The following is a 10,635-nucleotide window of genomic DNA, read 5'->3' as shown; positions in this document are numbered from 1 at the left end:
ACTTAGACTCCGCTCCCAAGTTTGTCCCAAAGCCAAACCAGTAAGTGGCACAGAGGTCCGCACTATGTGGGCATTACATAATGTCACCACAACAGCCCCAAGGTCAGCCTCTAAAGCATTTTTGTCCTTGCCTCCACCCCCTCTCCCTGGCTCACTGTATTTTTAAGTAAAATTAGGTGGATCTTTTCCTAACAGGACCAAGAGTGGAGAAAATACTATGGATATCTTTAAAAATAGTTTTTTATTTGCTTTGCATTTATTACACAGCCTCAAGGATTCTCCCTGCAGATGGCCTTCTAATTGCCCCTCCCCTATCCTGTATGAGCTGTCCTCCCAGGATTCTTTCCCTCCAACAACCCCTTGAGCTGGTGTATAACTTCCTCTCCCTCTCTGCTGCTATCTCTAACATTGAGAAAGCAGAAAGTCTGTCTGACTGGGTTATCATAACTGTCACGATGCCGGCTGGCAGGAGGTGGATCCTCTGTGCCAGAGAGGGATAGCGAGGACCGTGCTAGTGGACCGGTTCTAAGACACTACAGGTTTTCACCAGAGCCCGCCGCAAAGCGGGATGGTCTTGCTGCGGCGGTAGTGACCAGGTCGTATCCACTAGCAACGGCTCACCTCTCTGGCTGCTGAAGATAGGCGAGGTACAAGGGAGTAGGCAGAAGCAAAGTCGGACGTAGCAGAAGGTCGGGGGCAGGCGGCAAGGTTCGTAGTCAGGGGAGATAGCAAAGTTCTGGTACACAGGGTATAAACACACAAAAACGCTTTCACTAGGCTCTAGGGCAACAAGATCCGGCAAGGAAGTGCAAGGGAGGAGACTAGATATAGCCAGGAAACAGATGGGAACCAATTAAGCTAATTGGGCCAGGCACCAATCATTGGTGCACTGGCCCTTTAAGTCTCAGGGAGCTGGCGCGCGCGCGCCCTAGAGAGCGGAGCCGCGCGCGCCAGCACATGACCGCAGGAGACGGGAACGGGTAAGTGACCTGGGATGCGATTCGCGAGCGGGCGCGTCCCGCTGTGCGAATCGCATCCCCAACGGCCATGACAGGGCAGCGCTCCCGGTCAGCGCTGACCGGGGAGCTGCAGGGAGAAAGGCGCCGTGAGCGCTCCGGGGAGGAGCGGGGACCCGGAGCGCTAGGCGTAACAGTACCCCCCCCCTTAGGTCTCCCCTTCTCTTTATCGGGTAACTGCCTCCCCTGGGATGAGGACACCGGGAAAGGAAGGAGGGATTCCTCAACGGCAGGCAGAACCGCAGGAGTAGGAATGGGGAGAGAGGGCAGAGGGCGAGACCTGGCACGGGGCAGTGTGACACCAGGACGGGGGCCATGGGGTGGCACAGAGGCTTGCCTGACGGGACTGGGAGGGGGGGAGGGGCATTTCCTGTGGCAGGCAGAGTCCTTAATGACCTTAGGGGGACCGGAAACAGGAGGAACCACAGGGTCACGGCAGGGAGTACTGGGAACCGGTTTTAGACAGTTCCTGGAACAAGAGGACCCCCAACTCCTGATCTCCCCAGTGGACCAATCCAGGGTAGGGGAATGAAGTTGAAGCCAGGGAAGTCCAAGGAGAATTTCCGAGGTGCAATTGGGGAGGACCAAAAGTTCAATCCTCTCATGATGAGATCCGATGCTCATAAGAAGGGGCTCCGTGCGGAAACGTATGGTGCAATCCAACTTGGCTCCGTTGACCGCGGAAACGTGGAGTGGCTTGACAAGACGGGTCACCGGAATGCGAAATTTATTCACTAGGGACTCTCGAATAAAATTTCCAGAAGCTCCAGAGTCCAGGCAGGCCACGGCTGAGAGAGAAGAGCTGGCTGAAGCAGAAATCCGCACGGGTACCGTGAGACGTGGAGGAGCAGACTTGGAACCAAGAGACGCCACACCCACGTGAGCTGGGTGCGTGCGTGCGTTTCCCAGGCGTGGAGGACGGATAGGGCAATCCACCAAGAAATGCTCGGTACTGGCACAGTACAGACAAAGATTCTCTTCCTTACGGCGATTCCTCTCTTCCTGGGTCAGGCGAGACTTATCCACTTGCATGGCCTCCTCGGCGGGAGGCCCAGGCGTAGATTGCAATGGATACTGTGGGAGAGGTGCCCAGAGATCTAAGTCTTTTTCCTGGCGGAGCTCTTGGTGTCGCTCAGAAAAACGCATGTCAATGCGGGTAGCTAGATGGATGAGTTCTTGCAGATTGGCAGGAATCTCTCGTGCGGCCAGCACATCCTTGATGCGACTGGATAGGCCTTTTTTGAAGGTCGCGCAGAGTGCCTCATTATTCCAGGATAATTCTGAAGCAAGGGTACGGAACTGTACGGCATACTCGCCAACGGAAGAATTACCCTGGACCAGGTTCAACAGGGCAGTCTCAGCAGAAGAGGCTCGGGCAGGTTCCTCAAAGACACTTCGGATTTCCGAGAAGAAGGAGTGTACGGAGGCAGTGACGGGGTCATTGCGGTCCCAGAGCGGTGTGGCCCAAGACAGAGCTTTTCCAGACAGAAGGCTGACTACGAAAGCCACCTTAGACCTTTCAGTGGGAAACAGGTCCGACATCATCTCCAGGTGCAATGAACATTGCGAAAGAAAGCCACGGCAAAACTTAGAGTCCCCATTAAATTTGTCCGGCAAGGACAGGTGGAGGCTAGGAGTGGCCACTCGCAGCGGAGGAGGTGCAGGAGCTGGCGAAGGAGATGATTGCTGAAGAAGTTGCGAATGTTGGCGCACAATGGTGGACACTTCCGACAGCTGGTGGGTTAGATGGGCGATCTGTCGGGCGATATCAGAGACAACTGGCAGGGGAACCTCAGCGGGATCCATGGCCGGATCTACTGTCACGATGCCGGCTGGCAGGAGGTGGATCCTCTGTGCCAGAGAGGGATAGCGAGGACCGTGCTAGTGGACCGGTTCTAAGACACTACAGGTTTTCACCAGAGCCCGCCGCAAAGCGGGATGGTCTTGCTGCGGCGGTAGTGACCAGGTCGTATCCACTAGCAACGGCTCACCTCTCTGGCTGCTGAAGATAGGCGAGGTACAAGGGAGTAGGCAGAAGCAAAGTCGGACGTAGCAGAAGGTCGGGGGCAGGCGGCAAGGTTCGTAGTCAGGGGAGATAGCAAAGTTCTGGTACACAGGGTATAAACACACAAAAACGCTTTCACTAGGCTCTAGGGCAACAAGATCCGGCAAGGAAGTGCAAGGGAGGAGACTAGATATAGCCAGGAAACAGATGGGAACCAATTAAGCTAATTGGGCCAGGCACCAATCATTGGTGCACTGGCCCTTTAAGTCTCAGGGAGCTGGCGCGCGCGCGCCCTAGAGAGCGGAGCCGCGCGCGCCAGCACATGACCGCAGGAGACGGGAACGGGTAAGTGACCTGGGATGCGATTCGCGAGCGGGCGCGTCCCGCTGTGCGAATCGCATCCCCAACGGCCATGACAGGGCAGCGCTCCCGGTCAGCGCTGACCGGGGAGCTGCAGGGAGAAAGGCGCCGTGAGCGCTCCGGGGAGGAGCGGGGACCCGGAGCGCTAGGCGTAACAATATCTTTGTCTGAACAGCAGCTAAATGGTAGGAAAGATTTAATGAAGACTATTTAGAAAAGTTGATTCATTTGCATTCAGGAAACAAAGGAATGACTAAAAAACGCTGTAGTTCTGTAGTACTACCCAATAGCTAGGCCAGATTTTTTCAAAGCAGGATTCCGCTTTTGCAAAACTACAACTCTTAAAAGCTGGAGGCACCCTGGTTGGAGAGCACTGGGCTAGGCACTGAGGAGGTATCCTTTACTTGTCCAATAGTGGGCCACAGAGATAGCCGCCTTATTTTCTATTCAGTTAGCAGTAGGAGTCCAATGTACTACTGAAGTATACATACCACTAAATGGTGTTCCTTGCTGCGCTGTTTTATAGGTTTATTCTCCACTAAAAGCAATGCTCCGTAATACAGCATCCTTTAGAGCGTGTAAACCTTTTCCCCCTGGCAGATTCAAAGCTAAGGTAAAAATCCAAATAGTTCCAAGTTAATATATACCATGTTAAGTGTTACCAGCGTACAGACTGCTACTTTAAGAGCTGATGCAGCCCTGATCTCTTACTGAAGCCAACCGTGCAATCTATTTCCATTCTCCGAACGTCACCTGAGAACTGTGATTAATTTTTTGGGCGGATTCCTCTGTGAATGATGAGGATCAAACTGAAGTGACCTCACTCTCTGGAGTGTTTAGGCGTTTCCTAGGCTGGTGACTTTCATGTGAGGTAAATCTTCTTTCAAAAGGATTAATTGTAAAAATCTCTGTTCCCAAAAAAACTAAAACAAATGTTGTTAAAAAAATATAAGATTTGAATAATTCATTTTTTTAAATCTAAATAACAGATAACACTAAGAAATCTGTATCATTGCTTCCTGCAAAACCCACAAGCTTAAAAAAAATTTAAAATACAATATCCCTGACTGAATTGAAGACATTATCCACTCAAGTTTAGGAGGCAATGCTGCAATACCTTCCATTGCCACTAGAAAAAGTACAGGGTTTGCAAGTATAAACCAGCCCAAATCCGAAATAACTAGAGATGTACAAACTGAACCCGTAGATTTCGAGTTCAGTCAGAACTTTGCTAAAAGTTCATTTAGCTAGAACTTGAACTCCAGGTTGTTCGGCTGATGTAAAAATAGAATCAGCCAACTGGCAAAAAGGAGAAGGAGAAATGATCACATGACCTCAGGGAATCCCATAATTCCCTTCAAACAGCTCTCCCAGCCAATCAGGAGGCAGTATAGGGATGATGTCATAGCTACTATAGAAACTCATGCCCTTGCTTCAGTAGCCATTTTAGAGATAGAAGATGCTAGGTGAAGATCTCTGTAAGGGACAGTGAGTGATCAGTGAACAATACAAATATAAGTTGGCAGTAAAGCAGCCAAGAGCACTCTACATCTTTCTCTACATTTTTCGTGTTTTATATTAATTGTAAAAAAGCAGCAGAGAGGGTTTTGTGTCACTTTTGTGCACTTTCTAGGATTAAAATCCTGTTGCTGTGCCCCACAATTTCTAAAAGGGAATAGATTTTTTACTTTCCAGGCACAAAATCTGTGGCTTCTCCCAAAAAGGGATAATTTTTTGACCACTTGGAAAAAGAGGTTATTTTTGACATTCATTTTAAAAAGCATAAAAAAAATCCATAGTGCAGTGGGTTCTTATTTAACTTGTTAGTTACCGCAGGGTACCATCCGTCTACCCATAGCCATACATGCTGCCATAACTTTGAAATAAATTTTGCTTTGAAAACAGCTCAGAAGTCGATAGGTACACTCCTAGGTGACCTAACAGTTGTCAGGATCCGGGCTGGTGGAGGATGAGGACACATTAAGTGGATCCTCTGTGTCAGAGAGGTGATGGCATGGGCCGTACCAGGGGAACGGAGTCTAAGGGGTTACTGGTATTCACCAGAGCCCGCCGCAAAGCGGGATGGACTTGCTGCGGCAGGTAACCCCCAGGTCGTTCCACCCGGTAGCGACTCAACCTCTCTGGCGGCTGAGATGGCACAGTACAAAAGGACAAGGCAAGGTCAGACGTAGCAGGAAGGTCAGGGCAGGCGGCAAGGTTCGTAGTCAGGGGCAACAGCAAAGATTCTGGAAACACAGGCAAAGGACACACTGGAACGCTTTCACTAGGCACTAGGCAACAAGATCCGGCAGGGACAGGAAGGGGAAGTGATGTTTTATAGGGAAAACAGTGATTGGACTTGATTGGGCCAGGCACCAATTAGTGGTGCACTGGCCCTTTACATATCAGAGAGCCGGCGTGCGCCCTAGAGAGCGGGGCCACGCGCGCCGGGACGGGACAGAGGAAGGACGGGGCAGGTGAGAAGAGACATGGGATGCGATCCGTGAGCAGGCACGTCCCATCCCGCGGATCGCATCCCCTCCGGTGACAGGGTAACAGCGCTCTCGGTCAGCAGCGCCGACCAGAGCGCTGCAAGCAGAGTAACGCCGCGATGGCTCCGGGGAAGCAGCGGGACCCGGAGCGCTCGGCGTTACAACAGTGTTATACAGGGCTTATAGGGGTCTTAGACAGTGTTATACACACGTTTTCCAGCTATTTGAAAAGTACAGGTTCAGACAGGACTAGTTTGGCCAGAACTATAACTTTTTGTACTTTCTAGATATGAGCATTGATGAGCTTGCAGCACTTGTATAAGCACCATAGACCCTTTAAGTAGATGATTGGTAAATGTTCCTCCCACTGATTTCATATTGATGATCTACCCTAAAAATAGGCTCGAGAGCAGGACCCTCGCTCCTCTTAATCAGTGTGTATTATTGTAATGTCTAATTTTGTCCTTATTTCTACCCTCAAAATTGTAAAGTGCTGCATAATTTTCTGGCACTTTATAAATAAATATTATTATAGCTAAAACAAAAACAAATGATTAATATTATTATTATAGGTTATCAATTTGAATCTCTCTGCTTATAAGGAAGACAGACATTCCAAATACATTATATATTGATTCACATATACAATATGGCTACTTTATGTTTGCATCATAAAGTTGACATGTTTTTACTTTTGGAAGACATCAGAGGGCTTCAAAGTTCAGCAGCAATTTTCAAAATTTTCACAAAACTTTCAAAATCAGAATTTTCCAGGGACCAGTTCAGGTTTGAAGTGGATTTGAAGGGCCTTCATATTAAAAATACCCCATAAATTACCCCATTATAAAAACTGCACCCCTCAAAGTATTCAAAATGACATTCAGAAAGTTTGTTAACCCTTTAAGTGTTTCACAGGAATAGCAGCAAAGTGAAGGAGATAATTCAAAATCTTCATTTTTTACACTCGCATGTTCTTGTAGACCCAGTTTTTGAATTTTTACAAGGGGTAATAGAAGAAAAAGCCCGCCTAAATGTTTAACACAATTTCTCTCGAGTAAGGAAAAAACCTCATATGTGTATGTCAAGTGCTCTGTGGGTGCAGTACAAGGCTCAGAAGGGAAGGAGCGACAATGGGATTTTGGAGAGTGAGTTTTTCTGAAATGTTTTTTGGGGGCATGTCACATTTAGGAAGCCCCTATGGTGCCAGAACAGAAAAAAAAAAACACATGGCATAGTATTTTGCAAACTACACCTCTCAAGGCAGGTAACAAGGGGTTCACTGAGCCTTAACACTGCATAGGTGTTTGACGATTTTTGCAAAAAAGTGCAGTTTTCCCCCCCAAATTTACCATTTTTACAAAAGGTAATGGGAGAAAATGCCTCCCAATATTTGTAACCCCATCTCTTCTGACTATGGAAATACCCCATGTTAGGACATAAAATGCTCTGCGGGTGAACTACAATGCTCAGAAGAGAAGGAGTCACATTTGGCTTTTTGAAAGCAAATTTTGCTGAAATGGTTTTTGGGGTGCATGTCACATTTAGGAAGCCCCTATGGTGCCAGAATAGCAAAAAAAAAAAACAAATGGTCTACTATTTTGGAAACTACACCCATCAAGATATGTAACAAGGGGTACAGTGAGCCTTAATACCCCACAGGTGTTTGACGACTTTTTGTTAAAGTCGGATGTGTAACTGAAAAAAAAAATGTTTTCACTAAAATGCTGGTTTTCCCCCTAATTTTACATTTTTTAAAGCGGTAATAGGAGAAAATGCCCCTTAAAATTTGTAACCCCATTTCTTCCGAGTATGGACATACGCCATATGTGGACATCAAGTAGTCTGCTGGCACACTACAATGCTTAGAAGAGGGCTTTTTTAGAGAGAATTTGTTTGGAATGGAAGTAAGTCAGGGCCATGTGCGTTTACAAAGCCCCCCGTGGTGCCAGAACAGTGGACCCCCCCACATGTGACCCCATTTCGGAAACTACACCCCTCACAGAATTTAATAAGCAGTGAGCATTTACACGCCACTGACGTTTGACAGATCTTTGGAACAATGGGCTGTGCAAATGAAAAATTTAATTTTTCATTTTCACTGTTCCAAAAATCTGTCAGACACATGTGGGACGTAAATGCTCACTGAACCCCTTATTACATTCTGTAGTTTCCAAAATGTGGTCACATGTGGGGGGTCCATTGTTCTGGCACTATGGGGGCTTTGTAACAAATGTGGCCTTCAATTCCAGACAAATTTTCTCTCCAAAAGCCCAATGGTGCTCCTTCTCTTCTGAGCATTGTAGTGCGCCCGCAGAGCACTTTACATCCACATGTAGGGTATGTTCTTACTCAGAATTTTGGGGGGCTTTTTTCCTATTTTCCCTTGTGAAAATGAAAACACCAGCATTTTACCGAAAATTTTTTTTTTTTTCATCTTCCCATCCAACTTTAATGAAAATTCGTCAAACACCTGTGGGGTGTTAAGGCTCACTATACCCCTTGTTTCATTCTGTGAGGGGTGTAGTTTCCAAAATGGGGTCACATGTGGGTATTCATTTTTTTGCGTTTATATCAGAACCGCTGTAAAACCGATGTACATAGTGCGCTCTCACTCCTGAGCTCACACTTTTGTGCGCCCGCAGAGCATTTTACGCATACATGAGGTATTTCCGTATTCAGGAGAAATTGTGTTACAAATTTTGGGGATCTTTTTTTCCTTTTAACGCTTGTGAAAATAAAAAGTATAGGGCAACACCAGCATGTTAGTGTAAAATGTTTTATTTTTTTACACTAACAGGCTGGTGTAGCCCCCAACTTTTCCTTTTTTAATAAGGGGTAAAAGGACAAAAAGCCCCCCAAAATTTGTAGTGCAATTTCTCCCGAGTACGGAAATACCCCATATGTGGCCCTAAACTGTTTCCTTGAAATACGACAGGGCTCCGAGTGAGAGACCGCCATGCGCATTTGAGGACTAAATAAGGGATTGCATAGGTGTGGACATAGCAGTATTCTACGCCAGTGATTCCCAAACAGGGTGCCTCCAGCTGTTGCTAAACTCCCAGCATGCCTGGACAGTCAGTGGCTGTCCGGAAATGCTGGGAGTTGTTGTTTTGCAACAGCTGGAGGCTCTGTTTTGGAAACACTGCCGTACGGTAAGTTTTTCATTTTTATTGGGGGGGGGGGGCAGTGTAAGGGGGTGTATATGTAGTGTTTAACCCTTTATTATGTGTTAGTGTAGTGTTTTTAGGGTACATTCGCACTGGCGGGGTTTACGGTGAGTCTCCCGCTAGGAGTTTGGGCTGCGGCAGCTCAAATTTGAAGCAGGAAACTCACTGTAAACCCACCCGTGTGAATGTTCCCCGTTAAATTCACATGGGGGGGGGGGGGGCAAACCTCCAGCTGTTTCAAAACAACAACTCCCAGCATGTACTGACAGACCGTGAATGCTGGGAGTTGTATTTTTGCAACAGCTGGAGGCACACTGGTTGGAAAACCTTCAGTTAGGTTCTGTTACCTAACTCAGTATTTTCCAACCAGTGTGCCTCCAGCTGTTGCAAAACTACAACTCCCAGCATGTACTGATCGCCTAAGGGCATGCTGGGAGATGTAGTTATGCAACGTATGTCTTTTTTCAACCATACTAACTAACTATGTAACTATGTAACAGCTGGATGTACACAACTACAACTCCCAGCATACCGAGACAGCTGTTTGCTGTTTGGGCATGCTGGGATTTGCAGTTTTGCAACCTCTGAAGGGCTACAGTTTAGAGAGCACTGCACAGTGATCTCCAAACTGTGGCCCTCCAGATTTAGCAAAACTACAAATCCCAGCATGCCCAGACAGCAAACTGTTTTGTGGGCATGCTAGGAGTTGTAGGTTTGCAAGATCTAGAATGCCACAGTTTAGAGACCACTGCAAAGTGATCTCCAAACTGTAGCCCTCCAGATGATGCTAGGCAACTCACCGGCTTCCGTAGGATCCAGGGAGCTGCATCATCGCCTGCTGCTGCCGCTGATGGCCCCCCGCTGCCGATGGGTAAGTGGACCTTCGGTGCTGGTCCCCGTCGGTTCCCCCGTTCTGCCCAAACAACAGTGGGTGGGCTGAGCGGGGGAATTGAACGTTAATCCCCCCCCCCCCCCCCCCCCGGCCCCGATCTGCTATTGGGCATCGCTTCTGAACGACCAATAGCAGGAATAGGAGGGGTGGCAACCCTACCACCTCCCTCCTATCCCTTCAAGGGGATCGTGGGTGTCTTGGACAACCCTGATTCCTCTTATTTTCCAGGACACGGGGTCACCGGAGACCCGCATCACCTGGAATCAACGCAAATCCTGGAAGTTGGAGTCTTGCAGCAACTGGAGGCACACTGGTTAGGAAACACTGGCATAGAGCTTTACCATTTACCTGTAGGCCAGAGCACAGGAGCAGGTTCTCCTGAACAGGATAAAGTATGAGTGTATGAACAATACATTCATACTTTATCCTGTTCATACTTTCTAAGCAATGACCACATCAGTGCCCACTTATGAGGTCATCAGTGAATGCTGAAATAGTAATGTGACTGATGCTCTTATACACCTTATGGGGGTATTCCGGCCATAGACATCTTATCCCCTATACAGAGGATAGGGCATAAGATGTCTAAAGGCGGGGGGCCTGCCACTGGGACCCTCGCAATCTCCATACAGCACCCAGGCCTGTGGCTATAATAAGGCAGGCAAAGCGGCTTCCTTAGGGCGCACAGGTTACAGAACCGAGA

The 10,635-nt window shown here is 48.0% G+C and overlaps 1 long non-coding RNA gene across 2 annotated transcripts; it reads right to left on the bottom strand.

Annotated features, from left to right (window-relative positions):
* Positions 1–3,871: 3,871 nt before the first annotated feature.
* On the bottom strand, positions 3,872–10,316 carry LOC130284962 (uncharacterized). Of its 2 annotated transcripts, none has more exons than XR_008847200.1 (3): positions 10,281–10,316; positions 4,135–4,289; positions 3,872–3,989 (listed from the first exon to the last, which is right to left on the bottom strand). It is a non-coding gene; the product is annotated as an uncharacterized LOC130284962 (long non-coding RNA). The 2 variants fall into 2 exon arrangements; XR_008847201.1 differs by having other exon boundaries at positions 3,873–3,989; positions 4,093–4,289.
* Between the last annotated feature and the right edge of the window lie 319 nt (positions 10,317–10,635).

The sequence above is a fragment of the Hyla sarda genome, chromosome 8 (genome assembly GCF_029499605.1).
Source record: "Hyla sarda isolate aHylSar1 chromosome 8, aHylSar1.hap1, whole genome shotgun sequence".
NCBI lineage: Eukaryota > Metazoa > Chordata > Amphibia > Anura > Hylidae > Hyla > Hyla sarda.
Note: the sequence above shows the minus strand (reverse complement) of the source record. Positions and strands in the feature narration are given on the sequence as shown.